Here is a 14,516-nt window from a genome sequence, read left to right as displayed (position 1 = left end):
GTAGAGAACATCGACGGTAAAGTTCACAACTTTTGGTCGCTGATAAAAAAAAGCCTTGCCTGTACCGGAAGTAGCAGACGATATGCGCGTGACGTCACCGGTTGTGGAGCTCCTCACATCTGCACATTGTTTACAATCATGGCCACCAGCAGGGAGAGCGATTCGGACCGAGAAAGCAACGATTTCCCCATTAATTTGAGCGAGGATGAAAGATTCGTGGATGAGGAAAGTGAGAGTGAAGGACTAGAGGGCAGTGGAGGCGATTCAGATAGGGAAGATGCTGTGAGAGGAGGGTGGGACCTGATATTCAGCTGGGAATGACTAAAACAGTAAATAAACACGAGACATATATATACTCTATTAGCCACAACACAACCAGGTTTATATTTAATATGCCACAAATTAATCCCACATAACAAACACCTCCCCCCTCCCGTCCATATAACCCACCAATACAAATCAAACACCCGCACAACACACTCAATCCCACAGCCCAAAGTACCGTTCACCTCCCCAAAGTTCATACAGCACATATATTTCCCCAAAGTCCCCAAAGTTACGTACGTGACATGCACATAGCGGCAAGCGATCAAATGTTTGGAAGCCGCAGCTGCGTATGTACTCACGGTACCGCGTCTGCGTATCCAACTCAAAGTCCTCCTGGTAAGAGTCTCTGTTGTCCCAGTTCTCCACAAGCCAATGGTAAAGCTTGACTGTCATCTTTCGGGAATGTAAACAATGAAACACTGGCTACGTGTTTGTGTTGCTGCAGGCAGCCGCTAATACACCTCTTCCCACCTACAGCTTTCTTCTTTGCTGTCTCCATTGTTCATTGAACAAATTGCAAAAGATTCACCAACACAGATGTCCAGAATACTGTGGAATTTTGCGATGAAAACAGACAAATTAATAGCTGGCCACAATGGTGTCCCAACATGTCCTCTACAATCCGTGACGTCACGCGCAGACGTCATCATACCGAGACGTTTTCAGCAGGCTATTTCGCGCAAAATTTAAGATTGCACTTTCTCCAGATTCTCTGAACCCTTTGATGATATCACGGACCGTAGATGGTGAAATCCCTAAATTCCTTGCAATAGCTGGTTGAGAAAGGTTTTTCTTAAACTGTTCAACAATTTGCTCACACATTTGTTGACAAAGTGGTGACCCTCGCCCCATCCTTGTTTGTGAATGACTGAGCATTTCATGGAATCTACTTTTATACCCAATCATGGCACCCACCTGTTCCCAATTTGCCTGTTCACCTGTGGGATGTTCCAAATAAGTGTTTGATGAGCATTCCTCAACATTATCAGTATTTATTGCCACCTTTCCCAACTTCTTTGTCACGTGTTGCTGGCATCAAATTTTAAAGTTAATGATTATTTACAACAAAAAAAAGTTTATCAGTTTGAACATCAAATATGTTGTCTTTGTAGCATATTCAACTGAATATGGGTTGAAAATGATTTGCAAATCATTGTATTCCGTTTGTATTTACATCTAACATAATTTCCCAACTCATATGGAAACGGGGTTTGTAGTATTTTGGGAGGTATTCATTGAAGTCGGACATCACTGAAGGCCTAGGTGGGAAATGCACGGCCCGCCACTGCTATTACCTCTATGGATACTACTATTACTTCCATGCATACTAGTATTACTTCAATGGGCAGTACTATTACTTCTACGTATATTACTATTATATGGGGATGGTGTGGCGCAGTTGGGAGAGTGGCTGTACCAGAGGGTTCTTGGTTCTATCCCCAGCTTCTACCAACCTAGTCACGTCCGTTGTGTCCTTGAGCAAGACACTTCACCCTTGCTCCTGATGGGTCGTGGTTAGCGCTTTGCATGGCAGCTCCCGCCATCAGTATGTGAAGGTGTGTGTGAATGGCTGAATGTAGAAATAGTGTAAAAGCGTTTTGAGTACCTTCAAGGTAGAAAAGCGCTAAACAAGTATAACCCTTTTAACCCATATTACTTCTATAGATACTCCTTTTACTCTATGGATACTACTACCATTACTCTACATGTATACTACTATTACTTCAATATAGATAATACTATTACTTTTATATAGATACTACTATTACGTATATATGTATACTACTATTATTAAATATGGATATTACTAATACTTCTATGGATACTACTATTGCTTCTATATGGATATTACTATTACTTCAATATGGATACTGTAGGAGTGTAGGCAGAGAAACGACGGAGATTTATTCCTCTTTGGAGAGCCAAGTAACACTCCGTTTATTTTCAGAGAGAACAACCAAACAACACTGTCGCACAGGTAATTACGTCAGCACCACAGAGGTGTGTCTCAACCCTTCAAAGTAAAAGCACCTATGCACCTATGCAAGTAAACATGGGCTAGAACGCAGTGAATTATAACCGTAATAATTAATAAGTGTCCTGTGTGTGTATATCCACCACACACGTCCCCCCAGAATTCACAAGAACTGGCCCAGTGAAACGACCAGGGACCCGAATGACCCGCCCAAAGCGATTCCGAAGCTCCTGGGCAGGTGGAGGGGGGTGAAGCGGGAGGGTGACAGCCGGCTGCTGACGGCGAGCAGACGTCGGTTGGCAGTGTGGGGGTCGACCGCGACGTGGTGCCTGAGCCACCTCAACTGAACGGCCCAAATCCAGGTGGGCTGGCTTCAGCCGGTCCACTGAGACGCGATCCAGTCTGCCCCCAATGTCAATGACAAATGTCTTATCCCCAGCCTCCACAACCCGATAAGGACCGTCGTATGGTGGTTGCAAGGGCCCCCTATGGGCATCGTGGCGGATGAACACGTACCCCGCTGCTCGCAGGTCAGGGGGAATGTGCACCTGGGGCAAGCAGTGGTGCGAGGTCGGGACTGGTAGGAAGGTACGGGCAGTGTCCATGAGGCTACGCCGCTGGTCAGAAGCAGACCAGGGGACTGTAGTGCGGGGTATAAATTCACCTGGGACTCTGAGGGTCTGGCCATAAACTAACTCCGCTGAGGAAGACAGGAGGTCCTCCTTAGGCGCAGTTCTAATCCCCAGCATCACCCACGGGAGCTTGTCGACCCAGCCGTCGTCTGTGAGAGAAGCCTTAAGGGCGGCCTTCATGTCCCTGTGAAAACGTTCACACATGCCGTTTGCTTGAGGGTGGTATGCTGTAGTGCGGTGGAGTGAGACACCCAACTGACAGGCAACAGTATTCCAGAGCTCGGAAGTAAACTGGGGGCCACGATCAGACGAAAGGTCAGATGGGGCACCATACCGGGCGACCCAGGTACCAATGAAGGCCCGGGCCACATCAGCTGATGTCGTTGCTGACAGTGGGACAACCTCCGGCCAACGGGTGGTCCGGTCCACCATAGTCAGAAGGTGAGTAAATCCCCTGGAGGGAGGAAGGGGTCCCACCAGGTCAACGTTGACGTGGTCAAAACGCCTTTCGGGAACTGCAAACTGCTCCAACGGGGCCTTAACATGGCGATGGATCTTAGCGCGTTGGCATGCCACACAGGTCCTGACCCAGTCGCGAATGTCCTTCTTGAGGCCATGCCAGACAAACTTTGCTGCCACGAGACGCTGTGACGGCTTGCTGCCTGGGTGCGAGAGGCCATGTATGGCGTCGAAAACTTGCCGTCTCCAGACCTGCGGCACCACAGGACGGGGCAGGTCCAGAGATACGTCGCAGAGCAGCGTTGTGCCGGCATCGCCGAACGGGACGTCCACCAACTGGAGGCCAGTGACCGCTGTTCTGTACGCCTGAATGTCGGGGTCCGAAACTTGGTCCACAGCCATTCGGGCATAGTCTATTCCAAGGTGGACAGCACCAATGACCACACGGGAGAGGCAGTCAGCCACGGGATTGTCTTTTCCTGACACATGTTTAATGTCCGTGGTAAATTCAGAAATAAAAGCTAGGTGGCGCTGTTGCCTGGCAGACCATGGTTCCGACACCTTGGCCATGGCGAAGGTCAAAGGCTTGTGATCCACAAAGGCAGTGAACGGACGGGCTTCCAGCAGGAAACGGAAATGACGGATGGCTAAATACAGGGCGAGGAGTTCACGGTCAAAAGTGCTATATTTCTGCTCACTGGACCTAAGTTGGCGGCTGAAAAAAGCGAGAGGTTGCCAAACACTATTGACCAACTGCTGGAGAACAGCACCAACAGCATAGTCTGAGGCGTCCGTGGTCAGAGCAACAGGGGCGTCAGGCACCGGGTGAGCCAGCATAGTTGCGTCCGCGAGTGCATCCTTTGTAGCAGAGAAAGCTGCCAACATGTCCGTGGACCAAGAAAGGGCATGCTTAGAAGTTTTTTTACCCTTGAGAGCGCTGTATAGGGGGCGCATAAGGTCGGCAGCCCGAGGCACAAAACGGTGGTAAAAATTGACCATGCCGCAGAACTCTTGTAGAGCCTTGACAGTGTGAGGCTGCGGAAGCCCCAACACTGCCTCCACCTTTGACGGCAGAGGAATCGCCCCTGCTGTAGTGATGTGGTGGCCCAGGAAATCCATGGAAGGCAGTCCAAACTGGCATTTCGCTGGGTTGATGATCAAGCCGTGCTGCTGGAGACGACTGAAGAGAAGCCGCAGGTGTGATAGGTGCTCTGCCTCAGACGTGCTGGCCACTAGGATATCGTCCAGGTAGACAAAAACGAATGACAAGTCACGCAGCACCGTGTCCATCAATCGCTGAAAGGTCTGGGCAGCATTTTTTAGTCCGAATGGCATCCGTAGAAACTCAAAAAGCCCGAATGGGGTAATCACCGCTGTTTTGGGAATGTCCTGAGGCTGAACTGGTACCTGGTGATAGCCCCGGACGAGGTCCACTTTAGAAAAAATAGACGCACCCGCCAGGTGGGCAGAAAAGTCATGGATGTGTGGAATAGGGTACCGGTCCGGCGTAGTGACAGCATTAAGGCGTCGGTAGTCGCCGCACGGGCGCCAACCACCATTGGGCTTTGGCACCAGGTGAAGGGGGGAGGCCCAGGGACTGTTCGACCGGCGGACGATGCCAAGGCGTTCCATGGCGTCGAACTCAGCTCTTGCGATACTGAGCTTGTGTGGGTCAAGGCGCCGGGCTTTGGCGTGCACAGGCGGGCCATTGGTGGAGATGTAGTGCAACACACCATGTTTGGCGGAGGCGGAGGAGAAGGTAGGTGCGGTGATGTCTGAGAACTCCTTGAGGAGGTGAGAAAAGTCATCAGCGGGCGAGAGGGCACTGGACAGCTTCGTCGGGGCAGTGTCACTGTGTTCACAGGGAAATGAGCCGAATGTTTCAGCATGGACGAGGCGGCGGTTCCTCACATCCACTAGAAGCTTGTTGGCAAACAAGAAATCAGCACCCAACAGGGGAGTGGACACCTTTGCTGACACAAAATCCCAGGTAAAACGCTGACCAGCAAAACTCACTGTCACAGTGCGTGTGCCAAAGGTGTGGATTGTGCTGCCATTTGCGGCCAGAAGGGGGGGGCCACACGGCCCTGCGCGAATGTCTGTGGCTGATGCTGGCAGCGCACTCATATGGGCACCTGTGTCACAAAGAAAGCGACGACCGGAGAGGGAGTCAGTAATAAACAGCAAGCCGCTGGTACGGCCGTCACCCACGGCTGCTAATAGGTGGCGGCCGGTGCGTTTCCCGACGCACTGAATGTACAGGGGGGAAGGCATTTCTTGGCTTTGTTGCCAAACTTGGCGTGGTAGAAACACAATCCTCCTGACTGCTTTGCACGTCGGGGCACAGTAGTGGTGGCAGAGATGGAGTATGGCTGGTGCATATGGTCATCACTGGTGGCAGTAGACGTGGAAGGGGGCGTGGCTGCAAAACATTTCTTCCCAGCTGAGAAAAATGTGTCCGCCTCCCTGGCCAACTGGCGAAAATCAGTAATAGATGAATTCGCAAGTGCCAAACGCACCTGTTCTGGAAGCTGCTGCAGGAATAGTTCTTTGAAAAGAAAACACGGCTGATGGTCTCCCAGCAGAGCCAGCATGTGATCCATCAGCTCAGAAGGCTTACTGTCGCCGAGACCGGGAAGTGAGAGGAGTTGGCGCGCACGTTCGGATTCAGAAAGTCCAAAAGTCTCCAGTAGATGCGCCTTCAGAGCGGCGTATTTGTTGCGTGCAGGAGGACGTTCTAGCAGACTCACCACTCTCCCCGCAGTCGAGCTTGTAAGGGACGCCACCACATGATAAAACTTTGTTTCGTCCGCCGTAATGTCTTTGATGGCGAATTGAGCCTCCGCCTGTGCGAACCACGCAATTGCGTTCCCTTCCCAAAAGTCGGGCAACTTTAGTGTAGCAGACATGTTCAGTAAACTCTGGAAACGTCCAAGAGTAAAAAGGGGTCACCAATGTAGGAGTGTAGGCAGAGAAACGACGGAGATTTATTCCTCTTTGGAGAGCCAAGTAACACTCCGTTTATTTTCAGAGAGAACAACCAAACAACACTGTCGCACAGGTAATTACGTCAGCACCACAGAGGTGTGTCTCAACCCTTCAAAGTAAAAGCACCTATGCACCTATGCAAGTAAACATGGGCTAGAACGCAGTGAATTATAACCGTAATAATTAATAAGTGTCCTGTGTGTGTATATCCACCACAATACTACCATTACTGCTATGAATATCACTATTACTTCTATGGATACCACTATTGCTTCTAAATGGATACAATCAATCAATCAATCAATGTTTATTTATATAGCCCTAAATCACAAGTGTCTCAAAGGGCTGTACTATTACTTCAATATGGACACTAGCTCTGCAGAGAGTGGTGAGGACGGTGGAAAAGATCATCAGGACTCCTCTTCCTCCTTTCTAGGAAATCGCAAAAAGCCGCTGCCTGACCAGGGCTCATAAAATCTGTAGAGAGTCGTCCCACCCCCACCAAGGACTGTTTTCACTGCTGGACTCAAGAAAGAAGTTCCGTAGCCTCCGTAGCAGAACCTCCAGGTTCTGTAACAGCTTTTTCCCTCAGGCCATCAGACTCTTGAACACATCAAAATAATCCCCTCAATACCCCCCCAAAACGGATTAACTTGCTGGAATATAAAGACAATATAACATACATCCATACACTAGAATGCATATGCAATAAGTGCAATATATTATTATATATCTGTACAGTAATCTATTTATTTATATCTGCACCTTATTGCTCTTTTATCCTGCACTACAACGAGCTAATGCCAATACATTTTTGTTCTTATCTGTACTGTAAAGTTCAAATTTGAATGACAATAAAAGGATGTCTAAGTCTAAGAGTGACTTGTAATCCTGCTTTGCCTTGTGATTTTTGAAAAAAAGCTCATACTACACATTGTGTCTATGAAAATTCAATGGCATTTTGCTTGTAGGGTTCAAAAGGTAAATGTTGAAGTCACCACACATGGAAATTACTTTTTGACTGATATCAGTGAAGGTTGCCTTGATCCATTCCTCAAACCTCTCAATGCTTGACTGAGGTGCTCTAGACAAACTTTAATGATCCACAAGGGAAATTGTTCAAATATATATATATATATATATATATATATATATACATATATATATATATATATATATATATATATATATATATATATATATATATATATATATATATATATATATATATATATATATATATATATATATATATATATATAATATACAGATGATCAACACATTTTTGTTCTTTTCATGACATATTTCAATGGCTAAACATTCTAAAATATTATTAATGGCAAAAGACATGTTTTTTATCACTTTATAGTGCAAGTCCTTCATCAAATAAACTGCAACTCAGCCCCTGTTCTTGTTGGCTCTGTTCAAGTAGTTTAGTTCATATCCTTCCAGTTCGAAATCTCTTCCTTTCTTAGCATCCATCCATGTTTAGTATTTACTACTATTACTTCAAATGAATACTACTATTACTTCTATGGGTACTATTATTACTTTTATGGATACTACTATTATTTCTATGGATACTACTATTATTTCTATTGATACTACTATTACTTCTGTGGATACTAGTATTACTTTTTTGGATACTACTATTATTTCTATGGATACTACTATTGTTTTAATCGATACTACTATTACTTCTGTGGATACTGCTATTACTTAATAGACTTAGACTTAGACAAACGTTAATGATCCACAAGGGAAATTGTTCCACACAGTAGCTCAGTTACCAGAGGTGGGTAGGGTAGCCAGAAATTGTACTCAAGTAAGAGTACTGTTACTTTAGAGATGTATTACTCAAGTAAAAGTAAGGAGTAGTCACCCAAATATTTACTTGAGTAAAAGTAAAAAGTATGTTGTGAAAAAACTACTCAAGTACTGAGTAATTGATGAGTAACCTGTTCGTTTAATGGTGACGGCAACAAATAATGCACAAAAACATAAAAATAGCAATGAGCAAAATCAGAGCCAGGAATATCTCTTAAGCAACTAAAACAATAATATATATTAAATAATAATACATTAACATAAAACAAATTAAGGCAAATTGAGCCACAATAACTTAATAGCACAATAGGCTCAGTAGGCAGAGATTACAAAGTAAAATAAAAAGTTAGCCTTTACGCAAACCATAAACTGATATGTGTGGGCTGCATCTGGGAACACACTGATTGGTGTTTCTATGCATGTGTGTGTGTGTGTGTGTGTGTGTGTGTGTGTGTGTGTGTGTGTGTGTGTGTGTGTGTGTGTGTGTGTGTGTGTGTGTGTGTGTGTGTGTGTGTGTGTGTGTGTGTGTGTGTGTGTGTGTATGAGGCTGCAGTACGTTAATAAATGTCCCCACACGATGTACATTTGACAGTGATTCATAGCAGGGAATCTAACATCAGCCTACGGTGACAGCCAAAATATCTACTAACGTTACTTACCGCGATGTGCTTCCTCAAATTTGATGTTGAGTTCATGTAAGCTTACGCTTGTTAATCATGTGACCGCCTGGCTCTGTTTGATTGGTGAAACGAAGTCAAACGTCACCAGTGACTGCATTTGATTGGTGAAACGGAGTCCAACGTCACCAGTGACTACATCTGATTGGTGAAATGCAGGCATGCCATAGATCCTACTTTGAAGGTCTGTCTGACAAACCAAAACAAACAAAGCGTGCATTAACAGATCGATAAAAATCTGTAGCAAGTAGCGAGCTGAATGTAGATAAATTGAGAGGAGTAAAAGTAGCGTTTCTTCTCTATAAATATATTCAAATAAAAGTAAAAGTATGTTGCATTAAAACTACTCTTAGAAGTACAATTTGTCCCAAAAGTTACTCAAGTAAATGTAACAGAGTAAATGTAGCGCGTTACTACCTACCTCTGTCAGTTACAAAGGATGGAAAGGATAATGCACATAAGGGCACAAAAAGAGGGCGAAAACAAAGGTAAAAAGTAGACCAAAATTGTACCATAATATATAACAATATAAAATATAACATACGTTTGTAAGTCTCAAGTCTTTGCCCTCAAGTCTCGAGTCAAGTCCCGAGTTAAGACAGGCAAGTCCCGAGTCAAGTCCAAAGTCAAGACTGGAAAGTCTCAAGTCAAGTCCCAAGTCCTGCATTTTGAGTTTCGAGTCGTTTCAAGTCCTTTTAACCACAGACTAATATATTTACACAGATTGTGTATGCTTTTAAAACGCTGTATTTATTAATTAAAATAAGTGCATTTGAAGTTGCAGGAAAAAAAATAGTGCTGACATTGCACTTCATAATAGCACTATTAACCAGTCATTTTAAACATGTAACTCATTCCTTTACAGAATAAACACATTTGAAAAAACAAGTGAAACTGTACTTATTTGCACAAAAATGTGTTAATATTGTATTTCCATGGCATATTGCATTGTAACTGGTTCCACAGCTATTTATATCCTGTTCTTACCTTATCTCTTTGATCTCATCTCATACTGTATGCGTGTTTATGTGTGCATACACATGAAAAACATAACAAATATGAACATAACAATGAACAGAGTTGTACTTTTTATATGTTAGGGCCCTATGCAATATGTACACATATTCTTAATATAGTATACATTTTAACTGACCTTTATTTGACTATGTTTGTCATTTTGTAGGTGGCTAAAATATGCGGTGCTGCTGACTCATACATTGACTAACGTAACGTTATGTATAGGTACCTCATGCAACCCTGCTTAAAAAAAATCACTTGACAAAAAGTAGGAATAAGGTAGCGAACTGCAGTGGACGCAACAGATTGCCGTGTTTGCAACGACGTTATAACCATAGACATCTTATTAGTAGACGCAGCATTGGCTGCTGTGACGCAAGCAATTTGGCCGCCATCTTGAAGTGGTGATGAGGAGCCGGCGAGCAGCCTAAACTGACAGTTGACAGGTAGAAAACAAAGGTTGTATTTTGTGAAAAGAATATTACCACAGAGTTGAGAAGGAGCAAAGATCTTCAATATTTGTATGACATCTTCTGGGAGAGGATGACCCTCCTACAGGGGTTTGGTTTACAAACTTTCAGCCCCACCTAAAACAAAATTCACCAGCCGCCACTGCTTATGATGCGTTTTCATTTTAGGCAAAATATAAGACAATACTTTCTTAACAGTATAATTGTAACCAGGAATAAGTCTTCAAGTAACAATATTCAAATACTAACATTGTTGGGTAAGACAGAATTTGGTTTTATTCTAAATCCAGTGAAACAGATTGGTGGTTTTAGCTGATATAAGGACTTTCAAGTGTTTATATATGTTTATGTTTACGTATTTGGCAGACGCTTTTATCCAAAGCGACATACATAAAAAATACATTTAAAACAATCACTGTAAACATGATCATTTAAGGGAAGAATGTAATACAAAATATCAATACAAAGTGTCAAGACAGAATAAACTCTCTGCTGCTGCAGCAACAGAGATACAGTCTATAAGATATATAGATGTATAATGTATTCATACATTATTTATGTAGGATATACGCATGTATATATAACCTAAACATATTGTTTCTTTAATTTCAAAATAGCTGACCGTTTTTTTCCCCCTTCTCTGGGATTATATTCCCAGTTTTGATCTCGGACATCTGGTCACTTATAGCATACAAGAATATTCTATTACTGTTAAGCAAACTATGAATAATAAAACACTCCAAAACATGTGTCCTTTATCATAGCTCCACGTATGACAAAAAAACGCGTGAAAATCAGTGGTATTCAGTGATGTAAAATGAATTAAATGCGCTGACAGTTCATTGCTCCTGCCAAATGAATTGCACTGAGTGGAGCGGATCACCACCCCAAGATGGCGGCCCCGTGTCTCGTCAGCGCCATTAGGCAGTAGCGCTCGATGCTGCGTCTACTTAGATGTCTATGGTTATAACGTTAGCAGTGAGTTTACAGCCACACTGATTTAACTACACAGAAAATAAAAGTTACGTTACTTAGCGAATAAACGTTAGCTTACATTCAAAACTTACCCTTCTTTGTGTATCTTCAAATGTCAAACGAAGTTGGAAGTTATTGCGTCTCCGTCTGTAATCTTCGAACAGCATGCTTTGCATACTGGAATTCGTTTTTAGTTGACCAATTCGTAGTTTTAATACCCGAACAAAACTATTTTAGGCATCATTTTTCCTCATTGGCGCGTTGTTTGACATTTCTTCTTCGTTGGTTGTCCTGCTATTTGATTGGATGAATGCTGTGGGACAAAAATAACGTGGATGTAATTTGATTGGCTGTTGTACTGACAGACACACACACGCTGCCAGACACGTACAAAATGAAAGATACGGAGCGCTCCTGAATAACTTTTTAATCTTTGGGTTTTGGGGAAAGCAGCAAGTCATGTCAAGTCAAAAGGCTCAAGTCCAAGTGAAGTCACAAGTCATTGATGTTAAAGTCTAAGTCGAGTTGCAAGTCTCTTTACATTTTGTCAAGTCGAGTCTAAAGTCATCAAATTCATGACTCGAGTCTGACTCGAGTCCAAGTCATGTGACTTGAGTCCACAGCTCTGCTATATTGCCAAAAGTATTTGGCCACCCATCCAAATGATCAGAATCAGGTGTCCTAATTACTTGGCCTTGCCATAGGTGTATAACATCAAGCACCTAGGCATGGAGACTGTTTCTACAAACATTTGTGAAATAATGCGTGGAACTATCATAGGGTGCCACCTGTGCAACAAATCCAGTCGTGAAATTTCCTCGCTCTTAAATATTCCAAAGTCAACTGTTGGCTTTATTCTAAGAAAATGGAAGAGTTTGGGAACAACAGCCACGGAGTGGTAGGCCACTTAAACTAACAAGAGAGAGGTCAGCAGATGCTGAAGCGTATAGTGCAAAGAGGTCGCCGACTTTCTGCACAGCCATATTGCTACAGAGCTTCAAACTTCATGTGACCTTCCAATTAGCCCACGTACAGTACGCAGAGAGCTTCATGGAATGGGTTTCCATGGCCGAGCAGCTGCATCTAAGCCATACACCACCAAGTCGAATGCAAAGTGTCGGATGCAGTGGTGTAAAGCACGTCGCCATTGGACTCTAGAGCAGTGGAAACGCGCTCTCTGGAGTGATGAATCACGCTTTTCCATCTGGCAATCAGATGGACGAGTCTGGGTTTGGAGGTTGCCAGGAGAACGGTACATTTTGGACTGCATTGTGCCGAGTGTGAAATTTGGTGGAGGAGGAATTATGGTGTGGGGTTGTTTTTCAGGAGTTGGGCTTGGCCCCTTAGTTCCAGTGAAAGGAACTTTGAATGCTTCAGGATACCAATACATTTTGGACAATTCCATGCTCCCAACCTTGTGAGAACAGTTTGGAGCGGGCCCCTTCCTCTTCCAGCACGACTGTGCACCAGTGCACAAAGCAAGGTCCATAAAGACATGGATGACAGAGTCTGGTGTGGATGAACTTGACTGGCCTGCACAGAGTCCTGATCTGAACCCGATAGAACACCTTTTGGGATGAATTAGAATGGAGACTGAGAGCCAGGCCTTCTCGACCAACCTCACCAATGCGCTTTTGGAAGAATGGTCAAAAAATCCTATAAACACACTCCGAAACCTTGTGGACAGCCGTCCCAGAAGAGTTTAAGCCAGGCCTGGGCAAATTAAGGCTTTTCAATCTGGCCCGCTGGACATTCCCAAATAATTTTTTTAGATGTTTAAGATGGAAAGTGTAGCTGCCATTATGATGTGCAGTCATGTTTTCTAACGACCGTAAGTCTTGAACTATACTAAGTGCTTCAATGGTTGGAATCTGCACTTATGGATGATATACTAGTTACCATGGTAATTAATTAGTTACTATGGTAAACTAATTAGTTACTATGGTCACCTAATTAGTTACTATGGTCATCTACACTACCGTTCAAAAGTTTGGGGTCACATTGAAATGTCCTTATTTTTGAAGGAAAAGCACTGTATTTTTTAATGAAGATAACTTTAAACTAGTCTTAACTTTAAAGAAATACACTCTATACATTGCTAACGTGGTAAATGACCATTCTAGCTACAAATGTCTGGTTTTTGGTGCAATATCTACATAGGTGTATAGAGGCCCATTTCCAGCAACTATCACTCCAGTGTTCTAATGGTACAATGTGTTTGCTCATTGGCTCAGAAGGCTAATTGATGATTAGAAAACCCTTGTGCAATCATGTTCACACATCTGAAAACAGTTTAGTTCGTTACAGAAGCGACAAAACTGAGCTTCCTTTGAGCAGATTGAGTTTCTGGAGCATCACATTTGTGGGGTCAATTAAACGCTCAAAATGGCCAGAAAAAGAGAACTTTCATCTGAAACTCGACAGTCTATTCTTGTTCTTAGAAATGAAGGCTCAAACACAAAATTGTTTGGGTGACCCCAAACTTTTGAACGGTAGTGTACGTCACAGCAGCTCAGACAAGGCACCAAACAGTGTGGGCGGGAAGCGTTTCCACAGACGCGGAAGGACATTTTCACAACAAAGTTCTAAAGCTTAGTGATGTATCAGGTATATCAGATTGTAGGTGGGTTTATTTTGTACCCTTCGCGTTCATATTTCACTGTTTGTTGCATATTTGTTGTGTTTCATTTGATTGTAAAATATGTCGATTGAAAGGGGGTGTGACATTCATATTTGGTCAATATTCAGTGTAGAGTGGCAGTGCCAGCAATCGGAGTGTTGCTGGTTACTGGGGTTCAATTCCCACCTTCTACCTTCCTAGTCACGTCCGTTGTGTCATTGGGCAAGACACTTCACCCTTTGCCTCTGATGGCTGCTGGTTAGCGCCTTGCATGGCAGCTCCCGCCATCAGTGTGTGAATGTTTGTGTGAATGGGTAAATGTGGAAATACTGTCAAAGCGCTTTGAGTACCTTGAAGGTAGAAAAGCGCTATACAAGTACAACCCATTTATCATTTATCATTTATAGAAAAAATTAAAATCCATTACGTTTTTTAAGGCGGTCTGTCATGTTTTTAGCATTCAATCAGACATGGGGGTTACCCACATATGCGGTCCTCTCCAAGGTTTCTCATAGTCACTCACATTGACGTCCCACTGGGGTGAGTTTT

This window comes from Entelurus aequoreus, linkage group LG13 (genome assembly GCF_033978785.1).
Source record: "Entelurus aequoreus isolate RoL-2023_Sb linkage group LG13, RoL_Eaeq_v1.1, whole genome shotgun sequence".
NCBI lineage: Eukaryota > Metazoa > Chordata > Actinopteri > Syngnathiformes > Syngnathidae > Entelurus > Entelurus aequoreus.
Note: the sequence above shows the minus strand (reverse complement) of the source record.